The following is a 12,090-nucleotide window of genomic DNA, read 5'->3' on the forward strand; positions in this document are numbered from 1 at the left end:
GTAAATACCATGAAAAAGTAACCATGTGGCCCTGTGATAGTGAGGTCATCCACTTAACAATTGACCTCATCACTTGGAAATGGAGTTAGGACTTATATAATTCTATCCCACCATGCCTGGACAAGACCTGTGGAAAATATATGTCATTGATCACCAGGGAAAGTAATTGGTAGTAATTACTGCCACTACTGGCAATGCAGATCTATATATCTGGTCCCAGGCTTTCTCATCAGTTCCAATCCCTCATCAACTTCCTGTAGGACATTTCTAGTTAGATATCCTCATGGCATTTCAAATTTAATGGATCCAAAATGGAATTTATCATCTCTGTCCCCCACCAAAAAACCCCTAACATACCCTCCATATACGCTTATTTCTTTTGAGATACCATAATCCTTTCCCTCACCTAGGCTTATGTTGACTTTATATTTCTAGGTTTTACTGTATTATCTACTACTGGAAAAACAACTAAATATGCATGCTCCTAAGTACATAGTCTTTTTGTACACATAAAAGTGCCATAAGAATGCCTCAATAGTATAGGATGCAAATATGGCAGATATGAAAAGTAAGAGATTGCCTTTTTCTTAGAGAAAAAGACTTCAATACTTTAAGAAATGGTGATTTCATTTTGTGACTTCCCTCTACCAAAGCAGTTTGAAGCCTCTCTGCTACTTAGCTGGCCATCTTTGAAACTTTCCTTGGCAGAAATATTCCTCATCCTGTACCAACCTAGTGACAAGCCTTTCCCAATGTATCTGGGCTTTGAATGACACAAATACTGTCAGACATCAAGCTTAACCTTGAATGCTTTTGAGCATTTGGGGATGTTGTACTCCACTGGCATATTCTTCAGTAATCAAGAGATTCCTCTGGATTGCTATGCCACAGTGAGATATCTGGTTAGAACTTTAGTGGAAGGAATGGGCACAAAGTAATACAAGTTAAATGAAAATTGGTGCAGCAATCATTTTATTTGGGGTGGGTGGCGACTATCAACAATGTTGTACTTTCTAATGTCTTTTTTGTAGAATATCAAACTATTCCAGGGCTACTGATACCTTAGTCCCTGGAGGGAAAAGCACCTTTCATTTAAGTGAAGAAATCTAATCAATAAAGGCATTAATTAACTTTGGCAGTCCCTGTGCCTTGTCCTATTGGAAAGGCAAGATACTAAAACTAGATCCTATTCAACTTTCTGGACCTGGAAGCCAAATTGGGGATGTTCAAGCAGGTAGAAAGAAAAATCTTAGAACTTCCTCATTCACAATTGCCCTGAATAAAATTAGGAATTCAGTTGGTATATTTTAACATGCACGTTTTCTATTAGAAAGATTCTTTAGGACTTTTTTTTTTCATCTTTTCTAGGAGGTGGGTTAGGATCATTTAGAGATTAAGAGACACATGGAAGTTAAATCACATAGTGTGTTAGTGACAGAGTCAGGATTAGAAAGCTGGGCCCCTGGGGTGTTGATCAATTACTTAACACACCCATTGATCATTACTACTAGTTGACCATTCCCAATTGGACAGAAGTACCACGGAAAAGCATTGTTCGAACTCTACTTTCTTCATGTGTACAGTATCTTGAAGAGAGTGATGTAGTCAGGAGAGCATATTATTCCAAACTCTTGGACCCCATCCCCTCCATGTTCAGTGCAAAGAATCATTACCTCCCTCATATGTGAATTATATTTCTGAAATTCCAAAAAAGAGCAGGAAGACTAGATCAGAACCAGTACCATATAGAATATCAGCTGCCTTAGGAAGGATTCACTCTCACTCACCCTTGAGAATGATAAGCTAATTCAGCAATAGAAAATTTGCCTATAACTGACTTCCTGCTAGATTGCTTGGCAAAGTATGACCTGGGTGTTTGTTGGGAACAGTGCAGGTGCCTTTCCAAGAAAATAAACCCCGTCTTCCTGTAATGAACTCGTTTTAAACAGCTAAGTAGCTAAAGTGAATCCAAGTGTGCCCAGTGCCCAAAAGGTCAATATTCACATGGCATTAGACAATTAAGAATAGATTACTACTATTTAGGGCTATTAAAAATAACAAAATAGTAATCAATTCAAATAAAGAAAACATTGCTGCTGGTTCAAGGATCAGGCATGGTGATACAATCAAGCAGGAAAAATTGCTGTAGTTTGCTGAGAAATTATGAATTTACTGAAAAGCAGACAATCACACCGTCTTTGCATTTTAAAGAGAACTTTGAAACTAGCTCATATTCTGACACAGAAAACTAAACTTCATGTGATATCTTTCAAAAACTCATATTTAATGATGAATGGGTCATTCATTATATGAGATTTGAATTGTTTTGTTAAACAGATTTTGTTGTCCTATCATTGAATTTGTTGTAACAGAATTTTATCTTTGGCAGTAAAAAAGCAAATAAGTCAGTTTGTCCCTAAAGCTTTTTCAATCATTACCAGAAATATCACATTATTGAAAGGAAAATTGCGCTTAAAAGAAAATTATATTTGATTTACTTTCATATTGAAATTCTTCTTAAAAGAGTCTACTATTAAGCAGGAAAATTCCATCCTATTTGTCAGGGCAGGAAAATGTATCAATCTCTGAAGGTCATCTTTATTTTTAAAAGATAACAGGTTCCTCTAAGAAAGCAAACAAGTTAGAACTTTGATGCCAATGTGGCATTTTAAAAAAAAAAGCATTCTTTGTTAATCTCCAGCAGATTTAAAAGTAACTGAAGTCAGCTAAATTAAGCTTATTTTCACTGGATCCCATAAAAGAAATCAAAACTATTTTAAAAGCACATACTTCATAAATATTTTAACTTGGAGTTGTGAAGATATGTTCTCATTAAAATGTCAAATATTCTGAAGATAAGGTAGTGGTCATTTAAAATTAATTTTCCCTTAAAATAAATAGAACATATTCTTAAAGATATATTAAAATTATTCTCTCCTACTCCTATCATACAATAACTAAATGTATCCACTTCAAAGTTCAAGGAACAATTCAGACAACCTTATAAAAGTAGTGAAGACAAAGAATTAGCACAGCAGTTAAAACTTCTTGACTTTGGAGATTTTGAAGTAGGCAAGCCAAGTACTTGGCTGAGATAAAAAAAAAGATAATGATTACAGGTATTATTTAATTTTATGCATAATCTAATGGAATTTTTTGATGTATGTGTGCATTTTTTATAAAATTGAAATCCTACCTAAGTGAAACAGTTACAGTTTTTGGTGGTTTTTTTTTTAAAAAACAGGAAAGAAAACTTTTGAAAGTTTCCTTGATAGTTACAGATGGTTTAATCTTTGGAACCTATTACATGTTCATTTTCTCTTCAGCATTAATTATACATAATGACTTCCACTTACCCTGAATATACTCTGGAAGAAAATTTAGGGCTGTTTACATTTTCTGATGATTTTATTAAAAAGAATGACATTCAATTTGTTAAATCATTATTACCTGATATGATTATTTTTAAGTATCTTTTTGACTATCCTAAAATATAAGGTCTAGTGTGAATGAAACTATTATAGAAATATCTCCAATGTAGCTTAATTACTCAAATTCTGGAAACAATTAGGTTATCTTCCTTTGAAGTAAGACAGAGAGGTTGTCATTTAGACCATAGAATGAACCTCATTTTTTTGTGCCTTTCACTGAGTTTCTTTTTGTTATTTTAGATTATTTGGAAAAAAGGTAACCCAGTGAAATATACATTACTGTTTGCAAGATTAAAAGTTGAATCCTCCAGTTCATAAATGGCCTCTGCAATAACATTTAATAAAGCACAGAAAGAAATATTGAAGGATCTGAAGATTATAATTTATGTGCTTATGGAAATCATGGAAACAGATACTCTGGTTCAAAGATAAAGTAGTGCTTGAATGCCACTGATATTGTAAAAGATTGAAGAGGATTGTTCTCACTTTTCAGCCTTATAATCTCATCCCTCACACAAACCACCAAATTGCATGAGCCTATTCTTCTCTCTCTCCCTCCCCCTCCTTCACTCCCCCTCTAGTCTCTCTGTGTGTCTGTCTCTGTCTCTTCCCCCCTCCCCGTTTCCCTCCTCCTTTTCTGTCTCTTCCTCTGTCTTTCTCTCCCTCTCCCTCCCCCTCCTTCTACTCTGTCTCTCCTCTCTCCCTGTTTCATCACAGTCACTGTCAGGTGCTTTTCCTGACCATATATGGATCAAAGGAAGCCCTGAATATAAGTGGTTATTGTGAGACTGAAACACTATATCTCTGAACATAAAAAAAGAAAATGGGAAGAGGATGCTGACTTCATTTTGGCATTCTCTGAATCTGTTGGTATTATCGCAGAGAGCAGGTGGGGGCCGATAAGCTCTCACAGGGTGCCTCATTAAAGGCTAACACAGTGACTATTATTGGATCAGATCACATCAGGTGGAGAGGAGCTGAGCTAGCTGAGCCTATGCTGACACCTGAGGCAGCCTACTCTGTTCTGACCTTGGCAGTCAACTACCAAGGTCATTCTTAATTCCTTCATCTGGCTAGAGGAGTGCTTGGAGGTTTCATGAGTAGAAGGGTCAAAGGAAGCTGTGGGAAGTAGCTTCTTTTCAAATAAATCAGCCCAGGTGATGGGAGATGAGGTATGGAAGGAGGGACAAAAAAAAACACCACCACAAAACTTTTGTCCCCACCTTAGAGTATTTCAAAAAGATATTAAACATTCCTGTACTTACCTCCTCCAGGAACTCATAATTAAAAGTGGTGATTTAGAGTAATCTCACTTTGGGGACATGAATTCCTTAAGCAGCTTGCTAGCAAACAGCCCACTTTGGGGATGAGTTTCATATTGTTTTCCCCAGCCCTATCTATCAACAAACAAGGAGTTCAAACATGACACCTTAATGCTTTATCTGTGAATGTCCTCAGCTATTGTCATAAGGAGGGGGGGAGAGGTTGAGCAATGAGGGGAGAAGAATTCAGCCCCTAGCTGGAGTAGAAAACCATATTCAGTATGTTTTCTTCCCTCACCTGATATAAATTCCCTAGGCCTACCCACACACACCCAGAACCACTTATTTATTTGCATGTCATGTTTATAATATTATAAAAAGCAAGACAGATCTTTGTGGAGGGAAGAAGATGAGTTTCACCCTTCAGGATCACTCTCTTAAATAAAAAAGAATTGACCAGCTGTGCACCTAAGAATTTATCTTGAGTTTGTGGTCATTATCTCTATTATATAGCCCTGGCAATAAATAAATCGGGTAGTTACTACCCACCAATAAAACTGTAGTGTATGGGACACTTCACTATTACTTTCTTAATAATCTGCCGTTTCTTTCACTTTAAATCTTCCCAGTCTTGTCTTCCCACTTGTCTACAAGAATCTATCTTCACCCCTTGAGGTACACAGCGTTCTGCTCATTTTTCTACGTGGTGAACACAATAAGTTTTCCTGTCTAGACTTTCCGTTTTTTCCTCCTATTTCTCCATTGCCTGATCCCGTTCAAGACAAAAGGTCGGCCTCCATCAAGTGGTTTCTTGAGTTAACCCCTTTGTGGTTCCGCGCTAATTAAGGCAGTCTTGGGGCCAGAAACCCAGGGCCAGGTTAAAGGGGGTTGGGGGGAAAGGGGATTTCAAGTTGCGAAGTTCCGTTGGCTAAATCCAGGTAAGGATGAACTGTGCTCCCCCTGCTTGTCTCATTCCCACCTCGAAACAAGGGGCTCAAGGCTTTTGCGGGCACATGGAAGGATAGATGCAGGGAGGATGAAAAAGGAACTCCAATATGCGCTTTCATTTTTTCCTCAAATTATTTATCAGAGCCATTTGGAGAAAACGGGGAACCTCTTCTCCATTGAAGCTTTAGTTTGCCCGGATCCTTCTACTTTTCTCTTTAGTCGTTTCGCTTATGACGATAGATATTCATTATAATGAATATTTCAAAAAGACCTACCACTAAAGTCCTCCCTCCTCCCTCGCCACCCTGCAGATTCATAATTCTCTCTCTCTCTCTCTCTCTCTCTCTCTCTCTCTCTCTCTCTCTCTCTCTCTCTCTCTCTCTCTCTCTCTCTCTCTCTCTCTCTCTCTCTCTCCCTCCCCCCTCCCTCCCTCCCTCTCCCTTCCCCAACTTCCTCAACTCAGCCTTAGATTGGAGATCCTGAAGGTTCAAGAGGAGGCGGCATGCTGTTCATCCTCGGGATTTACCACCACCACCCAGAGCTAAAGAAAAATGTTCCGTGGCCAGGAACAGAAAGTCCGTCTCCTTAGCTGAGGGAATGGACGAGTTACTACTCAGCTTGCCTTTCTTCCCCCTTGGGTTTCGGGGTGGGCGATAAAGTAGGACGGACGATTTCTCCAAGAGCCGAAATGCCAAGAGGAGCTAGCGATGCCCTCTTTCCCCCAGCTCGCCAGCTTCGCTCTTTCCTAAGTAGCTTTCTAAAGAACCCCACACCCCACCCCTCCCACCCCTAGCGCTCCAGAATAGCAACCTATCCAGCTGGCACCATTGGCCAGTGTCTTTCGGAGCTTTCCGCGGCCTTACGTACAACCCTGGATGTGAGAGGGTGGAGGCCAATATCCATCCCATCCCATTAAACCACCTTCTTCCTTAACTGACACCATATACTTGGTTTCACCCGCTCTCAAAATGACCACATACAAAAGGGAAAGACAATAAGCGCAGAGGTTTAATGACTACCTTATCTAAGGGAGTGGGGAGGGGGGAGAGGGAGAAAGAGGGAAGGACTGAGGCTAAAGAGCCAAAGGGGGAGCAGACAAGTTAGCCCCGGAAAGAAAACAAATAGAGCTGCGACTTTTGTCTTTCGTCTGCTTTTGTCACCAAATTGACTTCACAACAAGCCCCCACCAGTCCTGTTTTTGTTTGTGTGACTGAGACCACATTGCTAGATCACAGACTAGATCACTGAAACCAAACTCCTGAGAGCTCCGGAGAGGTGCCTAGGGATGAGGAAAGGGAGGTGATGAACTCCTCACCTTTCTTTAACTCTCTAATAACCCGTCTTTTTAAATCCCCGCTGCTGTGCGTGTGTTTGGCTGTTAATTGCATTTTGCAATGATGATCTCTTGTGACTTTAAAACAACCGACTGGGAAAATATTCACATTTGGGACAGAAAATAGTTTTTAAATTTATATCTTTGACATTTCAAAGAGCAGGATTAATTTGTCCTGCCTGTATTAGCTTTGGGGGGGGGGGAAGTTTCAGAAATATCGAGATGGAGGGATGGGGGGGCAAGGAAAGAGAGCTATGCTTGATATTTCTTATTTCAGATCTGTAATCAGTCACTGAAATAGGAGGCAGCAAAATTGTAAAGATTCGATAGATTAAAATGCAAATGAAAGGTAGAAAAAGAAACATTAACATGGCAATCAAAGATTTAATAACCATAAATCAAGTTTTTTTTGTTGCAGCTGCACTTTGTGTGTGTGTTTATGTTTTAATCATATTCGTTCCATAAATAAATAATTTCTGAAACGAGACTAATTTTTCATTATTTTAACCGTGGGCTATAACACTAAATATTAAAAATAGAAAAAGTGTATGATGCCAAATATCCGACAATATTAGAGAAAAGCTGAGTTGATTGGTTAAAATGGGGAGGGGGATAAGTAAGACTCATTCGTGTGTGTACTGCCTGACAAACAGGTTTTTATAATCAAATTTCCACTGACAAAGCCCAAAGTTTCATTTTTCTTTTAGTGTTTTAGTTTAAAAGTCTATCTAGGATTGAGATTAAATATGTTTGTCAATGATTCCACTCTACATTCATTGCTGCTACAGCATTTCATGAAATAATTCATGCAAAACTTCTAATATTTTCTGAATGAACATTTCTTTAAAATGAATTTAGAAATCTGTTTCTAAAGGATTTATACAATTAAGTGAATTTTAAGCAGTTAGAACTATCTTGATTTGTTCATGGAAACCATCTTATAGATAATATTCGGTGTCTATGTAGCCTCTCATTTCACATTTATATCCCACCAGGTCTAAAATTCAAAAAACATGCTTGTTTAATTTCTGCACTCGGCTATTTTGAAGCTCTGGGTTTTTTTTTTATTTTTTTTTTTATTTTTTTTAATCTTCTTTCACTAATGAAAGGCTGTTAATAATATTATTTAGGAATTGTTGCCATAACTTTACATTTCACTATCCAGATTTATTTGGTTCCTTTTTAGAATATGAAATTTTCATCTTAGAAGCCTTTTTAATAACACAGCAGTTGAATATTAAAATTAAATCTCTTTGCTCGAATTGACTTCTCTGAGGACGTTAGCCTTGTCCTCCCTGCTTTGCTGAAAGGGATGGAGCATGAGAGGTTCACTTTGTCCAGCTTCCCTCAGTTTAAAAAAAAAAAGGGAAAAAAAGATAACCAAATACGGGAGACATGCTGTATCTCCCAAACCTTTTGGACAAGCCTGGCATCATGTGTTTGTGTCGGACTCCCTCCCCACTCCTCAAGTCCGGGCTTAACAAATCAAGTCTGCCCGGTTAATGACACATCAGTAGCACGTTTAGTTTAAAATTTCGTTTGGACCTTCCTTTGGTCCTTTTGAATTTTTATTGTAGTTCGCTGCGATAAGATAACTTGATTTCCATGGTATTAAGCCAACTCAGTGTCTCTGGGTGATTACCGTTTAACTAAATACTCACCACTGTTGTCAACTGACTACGTTTTATTTGGTGGAGTCTGTTGCTTATTTTCAGAGGCAACATAGTCAAAATGAATTTTTCCCCCGTGGTGAGAACCAGAAGCACACAAAAATCATTTATCTGAAACGAAGAGTTCTAATATGATTCTACAAAAAAGGGAAGGCAGATGAGAGACTCATGGGGAATTATTCTAGTTTGCAGCTCTTATTAATTAAACTGGACTGCATGAAAGAAAAAGGTGGTTTTATTCTGATCTTTCAGGGATGACGCGGTTAAATGCTTCCAGATACGTCCTTTTCCCTTTTCTCCCTTAAATTGTTTCATTCATTAGAAAAGTTGGAACCCTGTTTGAGCACCCCTGTTTATATATATATATATATATATATATGTATATATATATACATATATATGTATATATGTCAATACAGTTACAGTACAAAACTCCATGCTTCTGAAGATCATCCAACCTCTCCCCAAGGGGAGAAAATACTTTCCCCATTCAATTGTTGCAGCTCATTTCGTTGAAATGCAAGACAGGTACTTGATTTAGCATTTAAGCAAAAGGTTACACAAACTGCGTTTTAGAAAGTGTTGGGATGTCCGACAGGGTCAGCACCAGATCAGATCATTTTTTGAATGCAGTCCTAAAGATAATGAGTACTTGTTGTATTAAAGGGACAAACAGTACTTTGGCTTCCTCTGACCCCAGAATGCACGGCTCGGTTTCATTGATCATCCCCCTTTATGAGATAATGCAATTACAAACATCAATAAGGAGCTGCAAGGGGAATCATTATGTGGTGACAGTGATAAATGACGGTGCAGAAATAGCATGCTTTTTTTCTAACAATCCAGGAGCCCAGGGGCTTTGGGGGCTGAACACAGTCGCCAAGGAAACAGATGACATCCAAAACGGCACCAAAGGAAAAAAATGAACAGTCTTTCTTTGCCTTTCACTCTTTTCCTTCTTCCAAAGAGTTAGTTTTGGCTCTAGCAGCAGCTGCCACACAGGCATTTAGTTATTTCAGACATTAAAGGCTAGAGAAGGGGACTTTAACCCACCCCCATTAGCTTTCCTCCAAATAACATACAAAGCCCGCTGTTCACTGTTTATGAACTACCTGGGAAAAAAAGGTCCCGAAAATACAGATTAAATACAAATATTGCATTTAAACAGTTATCACATCGAGTTTTCTTTGGTCTCCTGACAATTCGAGGGGAAACTGAGGCTTCCTCATTGAACCCAAGATAAATGAGACCTTGTGTTTCAGGTTTTCAAGAATTAACTAATAGTTCTAGTTCCTTCGCCGCTCCCCGCCCCCTTTACCCGACTATCCTTAGCTCTGCTCTGTGTCCAACCTTGTATGGATTATGTAAAAGCTAGTTGCTCTTTTTTTTTTTAAAGAACCTGATCTAAACAAGCCTAGGGCTCTCCCCAAATAGAAGAACTAGATCTTTAGAACTCCTCAGCAGAACCTTCAAGGTCGCTGCTCTTCCTAGAGGCAATTCCCTCTCTGGAGTCCAAGAGGGTTGAGGAATGTGGGTTGGAGGGTGATGATGGGCTCTCCTCCCAGGGCTGTTTCACTGAGGTCAGTCCTGGCAATTTATCCACCCGAGAATCTGAGGTTATTTTATAAGGGGGGGAAATGAGACACGATCTGAGTAAATGGCTTTACTGGCTCCACTCTGGATTCTTAGCTAAGAAGAGGAGGTGATGATGGTGGTGGTGGCGGTGGTGATGAAAAAAAAAAGAGGAAGTTAAACAAGGACAAAAAGGAAGGTAAAAGAGGACTTTGAGGAAGAGAAGGAAAGAAGGGAAGGGAAAGAAGTGGTAAGGGCAATGGAATGGCAGCAGTCACACCACTAGATATACTTGATGTCCCTTCGAAGATTTCTCGAACTCCTTGAGAATACACTAGGGAGTTTCAGATAACTGAACACCCCAGTGTAGACAAAGGAGCACGTGCCTGCGCAAGCATACATACACATATTCCTTCCTGTCTGGGATTCTTTCAAACACATAAGTCCACTACTGGAGTCAGTCTAAAAAAAGTCCGAAAGGGACAGCTAAACAGTACTTTATTCACTGCTTGTGAAGCCCGAGAAGTCCCTAAGACTCATTTTCTGCCTGGAGATTAAGATCATTTCTCCCGTAATGAACTTAATGCTTTAGGGTATAGGTGAGTGTAACAACACTGGAAAGGGGACAAAGCTTCCTGAGGAGATCGATACGCGACTGGTTTAAAACCAAATCCATTTGCTCCAAGGGTTCTCCTTCCCAAATTCTCTGAAAGTGGGCTGAACTTGATGGACCCGCAGTATTCAGCTTGAGCCTGGACTGGGTGGGGGTGGAGAGGGTCCAGTGGCGGGAAGCAGAGAGATACGTGCAAAGGAGTGTCAATCTCCAGTCCTAAAACGTCAAAGTGAGTGACCTACTCCCTTCCGACTCCCCCACATACATATCCCACAGTCCAAGATCATGAGTTTTCCTTGTAAAAAAGACTCCTTAAATTCCTAACACGTAGGCAAACTGGTTTCTCAGTTGGTTTGTGTTTGTTTTTCCACTTTAGTTTCGAGTTGGGAGATAACGTTTCAGAAAGGTGGAGGAAAGTGACAGGTTCTAGGGAAGGACTTACAGCCTCCTACAGCTGCCACCTTCTTCCTTATGGGCCACCTCCCATCTCCTCAGGTTCTACTGTGTTTTTCCACTGAGTCTCCACACTCCCCCTTCCCTTCGTCCAGTTCTAGCCTCACTCCCTGCCATTTAGATTCTTTTCATCATTTAAATTTGCACCTTCTTCAACCTGGAAGTCCTCTCAGTGGTCCCTCCTCTTAAAAAAAAAGACAAACCAAATGAGAAGGGAGACACAAAGGTAACAGTTGATGCCTCATCACTTGTCTATCCCACTCCTACATACTCAACACTTCACCTGCATCTAGGTGGACATACGAAGTGTTTTCGTCATCAACATCACCACCAATTAACAATCATACCGACTTCAAAAGGATCTGTTGGCTCTAGATCTAAAATGGACGAGGGCGAGATGGCTAAGGCTTGTTTCGTGTTTTAATGTAATTACCTAAGAACACAACAGTACATACAACTCCATTCAGTTCTCCTGACATGCGGGCTAAGGACACAAGACAGCATCAGTAAAGAATGAAATGCTTGTAATCTTGTACCCTTATAGAGAATGACCTGGTTTTGGAGCTGTAACCCAGATTACTAACTTTCCTCAAATGAAGATCAGCTATCATTCCGGAAGCCAGTTGTAAGATGTTTGTGTGCACAGCAACTGAAGTAAATTGAGCGCCAAACTTTTCTTTCTTGAAGTGTAAGCAGCTACCCCGCCCCCCAACCCCAGCCTTCAGCTGCCTCCACCCACCATCTATCAAGGCCCAAGCTCAGTACTGGCACTTTCTTTCTGTCTAGAGTGCACACTGGTCAGCGACTC

This window comes from Monodelphis domestica, chromosome 1, assembly GCF_027887165.1.
Source record: "Monodelphis domestica isolate mMonDom1 chromosome 1, mMonDom1.pri, whole genome shotgun sequence".
NCBI lineage: Eukaryota > Metazoa > Chordata > Mammalia > Didelphimorphia > Didelphidae > Monodelphis > Monodelphis domestica.